The sequence below is a fragment of the Tenrec ecaudatus genome, chromosome 12 (assembly GCF_050624435.1).
Source record: "Tenrec ecaudatus isolate mTenEca1 chromosome 12, mTenEca1.hap1, whole genome shotgun sequence".
Lineage (NCBI taxonomy): Eukaryota > Metazoa > Chordata > Mammalia > Afrosoricida > Tenrecidae > Tenrec > Tenrec ecaudatus.
The window spans coordinates 83,727,278-83,742,314 of NC_134541.1; the positions used below are offsets into that span (position 1 = coordinate 83,727,278).

Here is a 15,037-nt window from a genome sequence, read left to right on the forward strand (position 1 = left end):
TGGGGATTACAGCAAGGTCTGGTGTGAGGTCAAAGTGGTCTGAGACCCCACTCACAGCACTCAGCAGGGGTTTGCCAGCTACTCATTATGGTTGGGGAAGCCAGACTATGTGGGGGCTGCTGAGGGTTTTCTACTTCCCTTAGGCCAATTGTCCTAGGGATCAGACTGGAGTGGAGGTCAGGTGCACGGGAAGCTGACTCACCACATCTTGCAGAGGAACACAGGCAACAGCAGCAACCAGTGAAAGTCAGTCCCATAAAAAAAATACTGATATTCTGTGCCCACTAAATGGAATGACCCACACCATAATAATATTAGTCTCTTAACTATGAATGTGACACTCTAAGTTAGGAGAAAAAGTATGATAGAATTAAGGTGCTTATCAGTCCAAACTGATGGTAAGTACAAAATTTTCTAGTTTTCTATCATTATTAAAGCCAGTTACAGACTAAATCCAACTTTGCCAATTTTGATGCTCAGCTGTTTTATTCACTAAGTGTATTAAATGCTATTCCAGACTGTCCTTATCATGCTCCACTGAAACCCATGTGTACATTATGTATATAACTATATCATCTCTTTTTATGGACAGGGAGCTGAAGTTTGAAAGTTATTTTCAAGGCTACCAAAGATTTTAACAAGATTTGATTTTTTTTTATCAAAGCATCTGTTTTCCCTCCAGATTTGTGCAAAACTTCTCTCAGTTGCCATGGAGATCATAACTTGGATCCTTGCCATAAACACCAAAGTTGAATAACTTGCAAAGTCAGATAATTTGAAGAATCTTTATGGCGTCGATCCCAGAGGAGCAGACAGTGATGCGGTCAGCCAGCTGTATTTGTTTCATAAGATCTTGGGTGGGCGAGCACATCCCTGCAATACCTAACATGATAACTTTATAGAAGCGTCTATCCTGGCCTATAAGGATAGAAAATCGTTGGAAAAGATGTTTTAAAATACATCATCGGTAAGTTTAATATTATAATTCTTGTTCTTCTAGCTGATAGCCCTGGATCATGAAGTGCAACATGACACTGAAAGAGAATCAACATTAAGGAAAGTTCTCAAGATGGTTGTTCTTCACCTTCTTCCTCGTGTTGTTAGTTGCCATTGAGTCAGTAGTGACCACATTTATGACAGGAAGAAATATTACCCAGTTTTGTGTCATTCCTATGATCAATGACATTCCTGAGTGTACTTCCAACCTTGACGGCTCGTTTACCAATTATGTAAGACTCTGTTGTGATTCCTAAAGGTTTGCTTTGGATGATTTTCAGAAGTAAATCACCAAACCTTTCTCTCTCTCTCTCTCTCTCTCTCTCTCTCTCTCTCATATTCTGTCTATGTCTGTAAGCTCTGGGACAGTTCACCATGGTTTACCCTGATGGTATGGTAAATGTTAGTGGCATAGTTACTATCTTCCTGATCTCACCCACAGAATGACCACTATAATCAGTTATTACCCAGTTCTACCTTCTTCCCCCTGACTTTTAAAAACAGGGAATACACTGATGATGTAACATAGTGACTCACAGAGAGAGTAAATGGAAAAAAGTTACCAGGGTCAGACCTAGTAATAGAGGGATATTTGACTAACAACATTAAAATAACAGAAACAGAGCAAGGTAGATTGCTGTATCCTTGCAGGGGCTGGTACAGTGTGTTTCTACTGTCTCCCTGTAGCTTGTCTTCATGTTCAACATTTCATTTAGTGAATATTGATTTTTTTCCTCATTGCCTGTTAGTTTCCCATTCAAGTAATTTGGTAATCTAAAGATATCTCTACATTTTACGCCCTGGAAAAATTTTAACACTTGCAGTAAATTTTTCTAAAACAGGTGTTAGACAAACGCAATACAGTAAAATAATCCATCAGATGTAGGAGAACAGTGAAAAGAGAGAGTAACACCTGGGACCAGTACCTCTGTCCCAGTGCTGGTCACCCCACTGGCTCTAGAAGAAACCGAAGAGTAGGTATAAGAGAAGAGATGGACAACTTGTCCTATACAAGGCTTTAGAAGGCATGATATTTCCCTCTATATTAATATGAAATAACCCTGAAGTCCTATGCCCTACACCTCCTTGCTCTTTTTCCATGTGCTCCTTATTATCTGCCCTTTACCCACATGTATTTCCTGCTTGCATGGTGACACATTCAGTCACATTTTATCAGCATCTCTGGTGTGTCATAACATTTCTGGTTCAAAGTAAGACACGGAAGCATGGACTCTTGGAAACTCCTTAGAGTAGAAAATTCTGCTGGAAAAAATCCTAAGTTTTGTTTTGCAAGTCCAAGGGCAAGATATCCCAGCAATTAATAATTGGCTTTTGAAAAAAATCCATTTTCATCTGAAGATCAGTAGTAAGGCACTATATATGAGGAGATTTTTGTAAAACCTGGTAGTAATAAGACCATATTAAAATATTACTGGAAGTTCTAACTGGTGCAAATATTTAAGTAGTTGGATACTACTGAAAGGTTGGAGGTATGAAATGACTTTGTGGTACCTCAGAAGCACCTCCTCTGAATCTATTTCTTAATATTCAGTTATTAACACTCTAAAGAGGCAGTTTTATTTTGACATAATGGGGTCAAAATGAGTAGGTATTGATGGCAACTGACTTTTTTTTTAAGTATTAAAGTATGCCAAGTTCTTTTTTTATAAGCAATGATCCTTGCTAATCTATTATTTTCCACAACTCCAGGAAGTAGGTTCATTTTGTTGACCTGCTTCTTAGATGAGGCATATTGTTAGATGTCAAGTCAAGTCCAATGTAGACCAACACCAGAACAGCAGAATGTCTGGCCTAGCACCATCTTCTAAGTTGGTATTATGAAAGCACTGTGTCAATCCATCTCCTTAAGGGTCTTACTATTTTTTTGCCAACCCTCTATTTCAGCAAGGATAGTTTCTCCTGATACTATGTCTAAAGTATATTTGACCAAGTCTTACCATCCTGGCATCTAAGAAGCATCTGACTGCACTTCCTCAAAGACAGACTGGCTTGTTTTCTGACAGAATATGGTAGTTTCAATATTTTTTATAACCCCATAATTCACACAAACCAATTCTCTTCTGTTCTTCCTTATTCAATGCTAAACTTTCACATGCATATGAAGCAAATGAAAATATCATGATTTAGGATAAGTGTAGCATAGTCCTCAAAGTGACGTCTTTGTTCTTTAAAATGTTCAAGTGTTTTTGTGCAGCATTTTTACCCAGTTCAATATATAATTTAGAAATGTAGTTTCTTATGTTTTTTAAAGGCCCTAGTATAGTATGAAATTCTGATAAATTTCAATTTAAATGGAAGCTTTTTGGAGTCAAGAGGAAATTTATGGACAACAGAAGTGTCCGCCAAGGTCACATGGGTACAGGCCATCTTGTACTTTCTATCCTGAAAAGACCTGGCAAACATGATATTAAAGGGAAGGAGAAGAAAAAAATTGTACAACTTTGTCACTGCAAATTTTACTAACCACAAAATACTAATACACATGGTTTTGAACATTTCTAGATCCTAACATATATTCCTTACCTGAATATGTACAACACATCTCTAGATTTAAAAACAAGTTTTAAATGATTACAGAGATGAATAAAATGATTTACAAACTATTTGCTTATACAGTTTTCAGTCATGGTTTATAATATATGTATACTTTAACATGTGATTTTCATTAGTTTAAGGAGTTCTAGCTTTTTCTAAGAAGATTTCATTTCACCCCAATTTTTCTCTTTGTGTGTGTGTTCATGCACTTTTGTTTTGCTAGTTCTACTCTTCTTTTTTCAAAATGATGTATTAGGAGCAACTGCACTAGAAGGCTATTGGTTTGCTGCTTGCTTTAACATTCTTTACGGTAACTGGTGGTGGGTGGATCTATGTAGGTATATATATTTTTTAAATATACATTTTTTTATTTTTACCATTTGGCTGGAAAATGAAGTTGTAGAAAAAAATTTTAGGGCTCTCCCATGGAACGTCATGAAGAAGCAATAGAAGCAAGAAATTCATCCACCAGATTTAAAGATGGTACACTGTGAAGTGTTTCTAGAGGACAAATAGATGGCACTATGCAAAATAATTCAAAGCCCACGGGATTCTCCTTCTGTTCCACAAGATTTCTTAAATGTGCACACATGTGCAGTAATGGATAAATGAATATTTACTGATTGCTAAATAAATAGTATTTTTCAGGGACAACTCCATATTTAGTCATCTTCTTAGATCTTGGGCTTGGAGATTTCTTATATATATGAATTGATTCTGATACCATAGGTTTGAATAATACCACAGCTTGACCAAACACATCTGTTTTAGAAGTGTGTGGTTCTTCATCATTATCCATTTTAAGAGAACATTTCTTGCCTTCTTTCTCTCTAGAAGCTGGTCTATATTCATAGCCAGATGGTCAACTTTTATCCTCTTCACTCCCTTTGGCTCTTGCACTAAAGTGTAATTCATATTAAAGCAATCCACTGAGAAAAGATACTTATTAGGATCCTCATAAAGCATGAGAACAATCTGAATAATGTATTTCAGCTCAGCACATTTAAATAATCCATAGTTCTTTTCACCATTCATCCTTTGATTTATGACATAAGTCCCCTTAGTGAAACACAGATAATAAAGAATGTGCATGACTTTCATTGGTGAACTCTAATCTGGTATGAACATGATGTTCAGGTTACATAACATTTCTGGAATATATAGGATAGAATTTACCTCAGTCTCATCATTTTGTGTCCTTTGAAGGTCCAAATGAATTTTTCTAAATCGTGGTGCACAGTAGCCTTTGGCAATCTCCAGTTTTGCAGCTTTATGTACTTGTACACCATATTCCTGAGTGATTATATGTGTTAATATCTTTGAAAGTCTATATAATTCGGTGTGTTTTCTAATTTCAAGGAACCATTATGGTGGACATCTTATTTTATACAATTATAGAGGTCAGGAATTTTACTAATATATCTTCTATTCTTTGTTTTATAGTCCTTTGATGGATGGCTCATTGGAAATGGGACACACACTTACTCCCTGTGAAATATTTCTTTGGAGAAGACACATGAATTTACGCTAGATTGCTGGAGCTGAAAGAGGGACATGGAGACCCCTGCCAGTGCTGAGATGCTTCTACTGCCACTAGATCCACAATACTTTCCACCTACTGGCCTGTGATCTTCCTGCATTGAATATGTTTTATGAGTCTGAAGAGGAATTTATAGATTGGTATGAGACATATGGTCAAATATTGGATTTACTGACTTGATCTGAACTGGGCTGGAATGTTTTCTCAATATTCAATTGCTCCTATATATAAAGCTCTCTCTTTTTTTCTCTTTTTTATAACATTTTATTAGGAGTTTATACAACTCTTATCACAATCCATACATGCATCAATTGTGTAAAGCACATTTGTACATTCATTCTCCTCATCATTCTCAAAACCTTTGCTCTCCACTTAATCCCCTGGCACCAGCTGCTCATCTTCCCCCCTCTCTCCCCACTCCCCCATCCCTTGTGAACCCATGATAATTTATAAATTATTATTTTTGTCATATCTTGTATTGTCCGACATCTCCCTTCACCCACTTTTCTGTTGTCTGTCTCCCAGGGAGGAGGTCACATGTAGATCCTTGTAATCGACTCCCCCTTTCCAACCCACTGGTCCTGAAGGGATCATCTGCCCTGGATTCCTTGTGTTTCTGGTTCCTATCTGTACCAGTGTACATCCTCTGGTCTAGCCAGATTTGCAAGGTAGAATTGGGATCCTGATAATGGGGAGGGTGGGGAGGAAGCTTAGCAACTAGAAGAAACTTGTACGTTTCTTCGTTGCTACATTGCACCCTGACTGGATCGTCTCCTCCCCAAGACCCTTCTGTAAGGGCATGTCCAGTGGCCTACAAATGGGCTTTGGGTCTCCAATCTGCACTCCCCACCCCCCACATCATTCACAATGATATGATTTTTTTTGTTCTGATGATGCCTGGTACCTGATCCCTTCGATACCTGGTGATCACACAGGCTGGTGTGCTTCTTTCATGTAGACTTTGTTGCTTCTGAGCTAGATGACTGCTTGTTTACCTTCAAGTCTTTAAGACCTCAGACACTATATCTTTTGATAGCCAGGCACCATCAACTTTCAAAGCTCTTTCTTACACATATGAATGTCTCTGGTCTGTTTCTCTAGTCTACCTGGATTAACACAAGCTCTAATGTCTCACTCTGGTATGCTGAATATCTGATGACTTAGTATCTGCTATTTGATGTCTGATTTGAGAAGTTAAACATTGAATCAAGGCATAAACTTTGTCACAGGTCTTCATGGGATTTTAAATTAAATGCATTTATTTGATAAAGGAAATGCTTCTAGAACTAGCAAGCTTTTAAAAGTCTTTCACAGTAAAATCCCTATCTTTCTAAATAATTTCATGAAGTCTTGCTTTCACACATTGCTGACAACTGCTTAAGGAATCACTATCACTATTCAAAAGACCATTTGTATTTTCACTTTCACCATCTGAAGAACAAACACTCCTTTAAAAGTGAAGAGCCCCTTTGCAAAAGCAGCTGTTGTCATTTAGACTTTTCCCTCTTCAGCTACATTTCAGATCTGTATTTAGAGATCATGTTGGTAGGTACTGTGTAATTTAAGTAAATCACAAACAGCAAATCCCCAAATCCCCATAATCTCCTAATCTCCAGGATACATACAGTTGAAAGCTCTTCAAGTTTATCAGCCTGAACCTTGCCTGTAGTAGCTAGTTCTCTGCCCTGTCTTAGTACCCAAAGTAAAGTTGATTCTTCCTTTCTGCTATCTTCTTTTTCACTAGATGTTTTAAGACCATCTTGAAGAAGACAGGTCAATTGGACCTTACCGTTTATTCCAGAGAAATGACCAGGCATCTCTAATACAGTTGTAAATTATTTTGACTTGTTTACTTCAATTTCAGAATCAGTTTTTGCTCAACTTCCACAAAAAGTTGTGCAATATTCAGAACTTCTTGTAATTGTTTTGCCTTTTTGAATTTTAGTTTCCTATATTTATATCCATCACACTTTACAAAAAGATAAAAAAAATTGATGCCTAACTTTCATTTTCTTTTCTTTCTTTTTATTTTTTGGTGTTCCCTTCCCATGACATACGACAGCTATAACACATTTAAGTTCCATTATAGTTCCAGATGTATTTGATAAAATTGGGATATATCTAGCTTCTAAAAGTATTGAACAAGGGATATGAAAGTGTGCACCAAGTTCTTGCATTACAATAATTAGTAATATTGTCATTTTTATAATAATCATTATACTTTACTATGTAATTTTACACAATCATCACAATACTTCATGGAATTTTTCACAAAGCTGAAGCCATTAACATCACAGACATAGGAATGTTCATTAGCACCCCAAAAAACAAATACACAAATTGCTTGCTTAAAAGCAAGGCAAACTTTCCAAGAAATCAATTTATCTCTTGCATTAAGAATAACAGGATTTAAGAACTGGGTGTCTGACTTCTTTTCCTTCATTATCTCATTCTACCTTGTCATCAAGAACTGTAGATTCTTGAATCTGAATCCACTGTATAAACCTTGACATCAGTACCATCTATAGGCATAATTTTTTCATATATATACACATAAATTTTCTATCAATGACTTTAAGAAAACTCCATTTACTTCAACATGATCTTCCCCTTGTATGCTTTGGAATTATTTGGTTCATGGCTTAAAATTACATATCAAGGAAATTAAATAACTTCAGCTTGAAGATACACTTCTATCTTGTATGAGATGCTGCATATTCAAGCCATCAATTACAAATTGAACTTTGAGTTTTGCATAGGCAATTGCTTTATCCAGTGAAAATTCTTTTTTTAAAAAACATTTTATTAGGGGCTCATACAACTCTTATCACAATCCATATATATTCATACATCAATTGTATAAAGCACATCTGTACATTCTTTGCCCTAATCATTTTCTTTTTCTTTTTTTTCTCCTCTTTTCTTTTTTTACATTTTGTTAGGGGCTCATACAACTCTTATCATAATCCATACATATACATATATCAATTGTATAAAGCACAGTGTAAATTCTTTAGAATAGAATGAAACAAGACAATTACATAAAGACGAGTTTTGTACTGGTTATTTCAAAACATCATCATCCTCAAATATTACTATTGTGATATATTTAAATGAGGAGATCCATTCAAGGATTTACTTCATTGGTTTGGATTTGAACTTCTTTGTCAAGAAACATATTCTAACCACTATTTGCCTTTCTGCTGAATACTCATCTTCTTCATTGCCATCTTCATCTGCATAGTAGAAGACATGTCAATAATTTTCAGGATTTCCTAAAGTATCTACAGGTCCAACAAATAACTTTGGGTCTTGACTCATTTTCCCCCCATTTAATATATATACTGTGGCAGTTACATAATTTTATGTCAACTTGAAAATACATAAAAGGTTAAGAGTGGTATTCAACCTGTCAGTCAGGTCACAGTCTGATGGAACCTCTTATGATTGCCTTCTCATAAGGAGGTCCCAGAGAACTGCCCTCTCTTTCTGTCTTCACCTGCCTGCTTGTTGGCCACCCTGAGAGCTGCCAGAGCCCTGCCAGTTTTCCCCAAACCTTGGATCGACATGGCTTGGCAATCACTGGCTTGTGATATTCCTGACTTCTACCTCATTGCATTTGACTCACTGTGTGAGTCTGAAGAGGGACTCGACTCTGAAGAGGGACTTATGTACTAGTAACAGATTTATGGACCTGAGTTGAACTTGGCTGGGATGCTTTCTTGATACAAAGCTCTTCCTTACACATATATGAATATATGTGTGTCACAGGATTTGTTTATCTGGTTAATCTGGCCTAACACATATACAAAGTAAATTACCTACACTAAAACTCTTGTAAATGAACAGGATCAGGAGAAAACATTTAGCTGACACATAGGTCTGCTGAAGTTTGTTTCTGCGTATAGAAGCACTGGAAATTGTCATGACAGTGAGTTGGGAAATGTACTTTTATTTTCAGATATCTCTGTGCCATTGCTAAAATTTAAGTTGTTGCTATGTTTTATGCACAGGGACGGGAAGGCTATTGTTTTTCTGAGTTGATGCAGCCTTTTTATTTTTCAAAACCTGCCATGACTGCAGTGGTCATACAAGCTATTAGAGATGCTTTAGCCCAGTCAAATATCGGTTTCTAATTTAATCCTCAGAGTGGATGGGAGGCAAAAAAAGAATATGTCAAGTGGCAGCTAGTGTAAATGTGGTTCTTCTCCCTTCAGTAGCAGCTGAGTGACAACCTCAAAGAATTGCCTTGCCCTTTGAATTTTGGTCATGCCTTATGTGATCTGTCAGCCTTTAGGCTAGCAGTTAAACTCAAACCATTTGAGCCACCACTGCAATATCAACACTAATTTTAAATTGTAAAGGATGAGATTTTAATATCTGATCATGAAAAAGAAATTAACAAAACAAAACTCTGCCATACATATAAAATAGAGAAAAGTTGAAAATAAAGCTATGGAACTTGGGACTTGTAAGTCAAATGATGTTAATATAATATATTAGCATTTTTATAATTAGTATTTAAGATAACACATTAAGAAGTTAAGCAATTTATAAAATGTAACAATGGTCAGCCTAAAACCAATTTCCAACATAGCCTCAGAAGCTATAAACAAGAGCCATGTAGTTACAATTAGAAATAAATTTAGAGTCACAGTGGGTGAAACAAATGAAACAACCAGCAGTAGGTATAATTTCTTTTTTCTTTTTATTAGTAAACATGGTCAATGACTACTTTAAAATCCTGCATGCGCCTACTTTGTACAGTTTAGAGGCATAGTCCTCCCCGGGACTGTGATTCTTCTGATACCAATTGCAAGTTTGAGTTTTCCCCAAACCACCCTTAGTTTGGATAATTCACTCGAAGGACTCCCAGAACTCAGTCACTTTCTTATCATTATAATTTAGAATACAAAATGAGTACATGTGAAATCGGCTACAAGAAGAGTTGCATAAGAAAGAAATTTCCTTCTCCAAGGACTTCTGACTTCCTGGCCTCAATGAATGATATGAATCACAGAACACTGACAACCAGGGGAGCTCACTTCAAGCTTGGTGTCCGGATTTTTATTGGGACTTCATTAGGTAGGTAGAGTTGATTGATTGTCCAGATGGCTGAACTCAGTCACCAGTTGACCCCAGGTCACCACTTTATATCACATGACTCGTCTTTCTGGAGTGATTAGTCCCCACCTTTACCAGTGTATCATATAGATTACCTACCAGAAGTTGAAGTCAAAGGCTAAAATTCTCTTTGTGCAAGGCCAACTTTTTTTTAATAAAACAGCATCCAGCAGCTAAAAAAAAAAGTGCATTACTTCTTACTTTGATTTTGTTTTCCTCCTTTGAAAACCTAATTTTAAATATTGCCATTTTAAGTGTAGTATTCTTTATCACATCACTTATTACACTGATGTCACTTATAAATTCAATGATAATTATGGAATGGCGGTAATGGCTCAGCTTATAGTAACAGTAAAGTCCCTTGAATTACATGGAAAAAAGACATAAACCACACGACGACTTGACCTTTTTGTTCCTAGCACACGTTGGGTGGAGTGTAATGTATGTGAGAAGTATCTGCATTAAGTTAGCAAACATTTCCTATGTGGAGTCAGAAATATCAGGGTCTGGATCCCAACCTCACTCCTTATTAACTCAGAGATTCTGGGGAAATTAATTATTCTCTTCAACATTCAGCTTCGACAGTCATTTATATAATGAATCTAAAATTTTTAACTCTATCCCAATGTTGATGCGATGATCAAATAAGATACTACATTGCATACACAGTACCATTTATATTACCTCATGAGTGTACAAATAAACTTGGTTGTTTACATATCTTGCTATTGTAATGTCTTCACCTTCATGAACTAATTTGAGTATATCATATATTGAAAGATCTTCTTTTCAGTCTTCTTTAAATTATCTGAATTCTGAGTTTACAATCTGGCTTAAACATATTTTTGTTTTAAGATGTCATAAAACATGTTTGAATACAAACGAGGGTACTATTATTGTACAAGACAGTTGAGAACCCTCAGAAAAGAGTTGTATTTAGTTATATTGTAGGTACTGTGTCAGTAAAACAATTCAACGAAATTATGCTGAAAAATGCTTCTGGTATTAGAAAGTAAACCCTGAAACTTACATAAGCAAATTCTAACTGTGAGGTAATTTTATTCCTAATGTAACGAAAACAGAGCTTAAAGACGTCTTCATATTGCCCACAGTCTCATCACAAGCACAGCACTGCAAATCAGTCAGAATTAAAGGAAGATCGTTTTGAAGTTATTTTCTATCTAAACACTAAACAACACAGGAATTTTTTTTTTGCCCATAACTTCGTCCAGGATGATGAAAATCAACTAGATATAAATTGTAGGAATTTCTTTCAAAATGTGTAAATTCTTTTCAGGAGGATCTATGATGGATGAGATGAATTATCGGTTATTGGGTTGCAGGGTGCATCTGCGGAACAAGCCTCTTCCTTAGTGTAATTAGGTAGCAGGATGTCTGAAAATGTCAGAAGATGCTTCTGGAGATGGTCTTGTAACCAGAGGGGAAAATCCCCACAGTGGCCTCTAGGTGTAGGGCGTGTAGGACAGGTGTTATGTGTTAAGAGACATGTGACACTGTGTGGCTGGAGTTCAGCCTGTAAACGACAGCGTCCCACCTAGGGGCTGAGTAATAGCAGGAAAATTGATTAAAGGATTATCTATTGTCAAGTCCAGATTCATGGGTCAAGTGCACTCAGTTTACTCATCTATTTCTTCAGGTGGTCCTTTGGGGGAGAACCTAAGTAATGGCCACTCTATCTCTTTCTTCTTGGTGTTGGCGACCCGTATCTGGTACAAGGAGATATCATGGGTTTCCTGCCCCAGCAAATGTAGAGAGTCCTGTTAATCCTGCCACAGATCATTTTCAAGTGTCATAGGTTGAAGTCACGCTCCAGACCTCCATGCCTCCCATCTAGGGAATGTTTGTTAAGTCTCCATGTCAGGGAAAGGACCATGTCTCTGCACCTCCAGCACCCATGGGTGAGGACTCTAGCTCTTTGAAGGCATGTTCTCATCATATCCTTCCCATCTCACTCCGAGCCCTTTTGACACAAAGTCAGGCTTGGGAGTTCAAAATGGACCAACTTTTGGGAAAGTTACTTTGCAACTTTCTAGCTATGCTGTTCTCATTTTCAATTTCATATATTTGGAAGCATCAAAATGTAAAGTGGTGTAATATTTGAGGATTTTTTTCCTTTCATTTACTGACTGGTGTGTCTATTTTTAAAAAAAATCTGGTTTGGTTATTTTTGTGTGACTTCCCTCAATTATTCACTCTAACAACTGAACTCTGACCCTTCTGCTCGAAAGACCATCACCTCAGAATTTGCAGTAGAAAAAACAGAGCTCAGATTTTGAGACAAAATCCATCACTTGACAGCCTGGTTTCCAAGAGAAAATTCCAAATAATTCTCCTTCTAGACTCAGGCATTCTTAGGCCTGTCACATCTTAAACGTGTCTTTTTTGTTTGGTTAGTTTGAGTTAAATTACTGTGTGCACTTTTAAGTTTTACAAGAAGGGCAAAAATAAACTTCTTCAAATTGAAAATAAATGGGATCTATTCTTTTTGGCAACTGCTAACTCTGAAAGACGTGACCTCTTGAAATTCACACTGCCCAAGTGAATTGCTTCTATAGAGGAAATGAATCTGCATCATAAATTCAGTCAAATAATGTCAAAGAGAAAATGTTAGTGGTGGAGGAAGGAAAAGTTTTTTGTGAATTATTATCCTCTACCACTTATAGCACTTTCTGCCTCAATTCTGATTTAGTTGGAGTTTTGTATATCAATTTAACAACCAAGTTAGTTTGGTTGAATAAATAAACTGGTTTGATTTAGACAAAATTATTATTGTGGTGATTAGGAAATTAAGTTACTATGGAAAATAGAATAATTTGCTGGCTCTGTTTGCTGGACATTCGTGTAAACAAATCCAAATAGCAACTTTCCTTTGATGAATTTCTTTGATAATCAACCAACCAGATTATGGAAATAGATTATACAAATTCAAAAGGTACAAGAAGATCTTTTACCTTGGGGATATTTATAAATCACTTTCTTGGAAATAAAAACCAAAGAACCAAAATGAAAATATCAGTGATAATGTACCATGAGTAGTAACACCATGAATGTCTTGCTAAACCAAATAAATAAATAGAATTGTGTTACTCAAAGAAATATTGCCTTTGTTTTATGGTTGAAGTATTATGGGTCTCAAGGACAATATTTTATGTATCTTTTATTATAACATTGCTATGGACATGCTTTTTTATTGCTTCTCTCTAGCTTAGTAGCAGGTGTGGGAAGGTGATGTCAGAATCACCACTTGTACATAGTGAGGAGCAAGGCTTGAACCCTGGCCTCTGATAGCCCATGAACTAGTTTCCCTAGCCAGGCAGAAAGGAATACCAATAGCTACAGCACAAAGGGTACATGTTATACTAGCATGGGTAGCACATGCTATGGGAGTGCAGGAGGGGTACGAATAGATACAATTCTAAGTGTATTATGAAGCCTATGGAGCTAGACAGTATTTTTTGAGTGCCTGCATTACAGTGGAATTCCTGGGTTGTATTAACAGGTAACATGCTGAGGGGAATGCCTGCCTATTTCCTTCTGAAAAATCAGCCATTGGAAACCCTATGGAGCACAGTTCTACCCTGACACTCATGGGGTTACTGTAAGTCAGAATCAACTAAATAGCAATTGTGTTTGTTTGATTTTTTTCCTAGATGATAAAGTGGAGGTCCACAGAGATTAACACAGAAAAAAGTGACTTTTGTAATCACTCTTGTGTTACTAGCATCATGCACTAGAAACTCACCCTGCCCAAAGGCTCAACACATGTGGTCAAATAACAAAAGAAAGACTTCCAAGAGTCACCAAGAAAAATATTTCAAAGAGCAAAAGAAAGAAAACTTAATAACAACATTTGAAACCAAAATAAAATAAATCACAATTATAGTATACAGGCCATGGACTCCATAATGAATTTTGCCACTTAACAGAAGAATAGAACAAAAATCCTTGAAAAATTTTCACAGTCCCAAGGCTGGAAATTCAGAAGCACCACATCAAGAATTCAGCACCAGATTGCAAGCCCTGAGGGAAAGGACGCACTGTGGGTGTCAACTCTAGGCCAAGCAAATTGGCTCTGTAGCTCCAGTGCACCAGAGACTATAAAAAAAAAATGACTCCCTCAACCATCAGAAAATCAAGACCGGAAGCCTAGACCTTAAAAATAAAATATTAGGTCAGTAACTCTAGAGAAGTTGTTAAAAATATACTACTGTGCAAATACAGCAGTATGCATCAGCTGAATATGTAGAACAAAGAGAACACATCAGATAAAATTCCACTCATGATGACACTGTGCTTGCTAGCGTAGAACCATGGGGTTTTCAGTGGGTAATATTTTGGAAGCATGTCAGAATCACCATTTGTTAGAACCATGGATGAGGTTCTAACAAGTTGAGAATAAAGTGTTGGATTCATAGACATCAATGTTTAACTGATCAGCAAAGCAACTCTATGATTATTATCTGTACTTATTGTTTTCTTCTTATTCTTTTTTTAAAGATCACACATGGCAGAGATTTTATTTATTTATTTAAAAAATACTTTTTTGGGGGCTTTTACATCTCTTATCACAATCCATACCTTCATCCAGTGTGTCAAGCACATTTGCACATATACCGCCATCATCATTTTCAAAGCATTCTCTTCCCTCTTGAGCCCCTGATATCAACTCCCCATTTCTTCCCCCTCCCTTAAAGGTTTAAAGATAAACAAGCAGCCAACTAGCTCAGAAGCAACAAAGCCACACGGAAGAAGCACATGAGCCTGTGTGATCATGAGGTGTCAATGGGATCAGGTATCAGG

The 15,037-nt window shown here is 36.6% G+C and overlaps 1 pseudogene; it reads right to left on the minus strand.

Moving 5' to 3' along the window:
- Window positions 1-766: 766 nt before the first annotated feature.
- On the minus strand, window positions 767-8,413 carry LOC142422739 (inositol hexakisphosphate and diphosphoinositol-pentakisphosphate kinase 2-like; annotated as a pseudogene).
- Window positions 8,414-15,037: the final 6,624 nt, after the last annotated feature.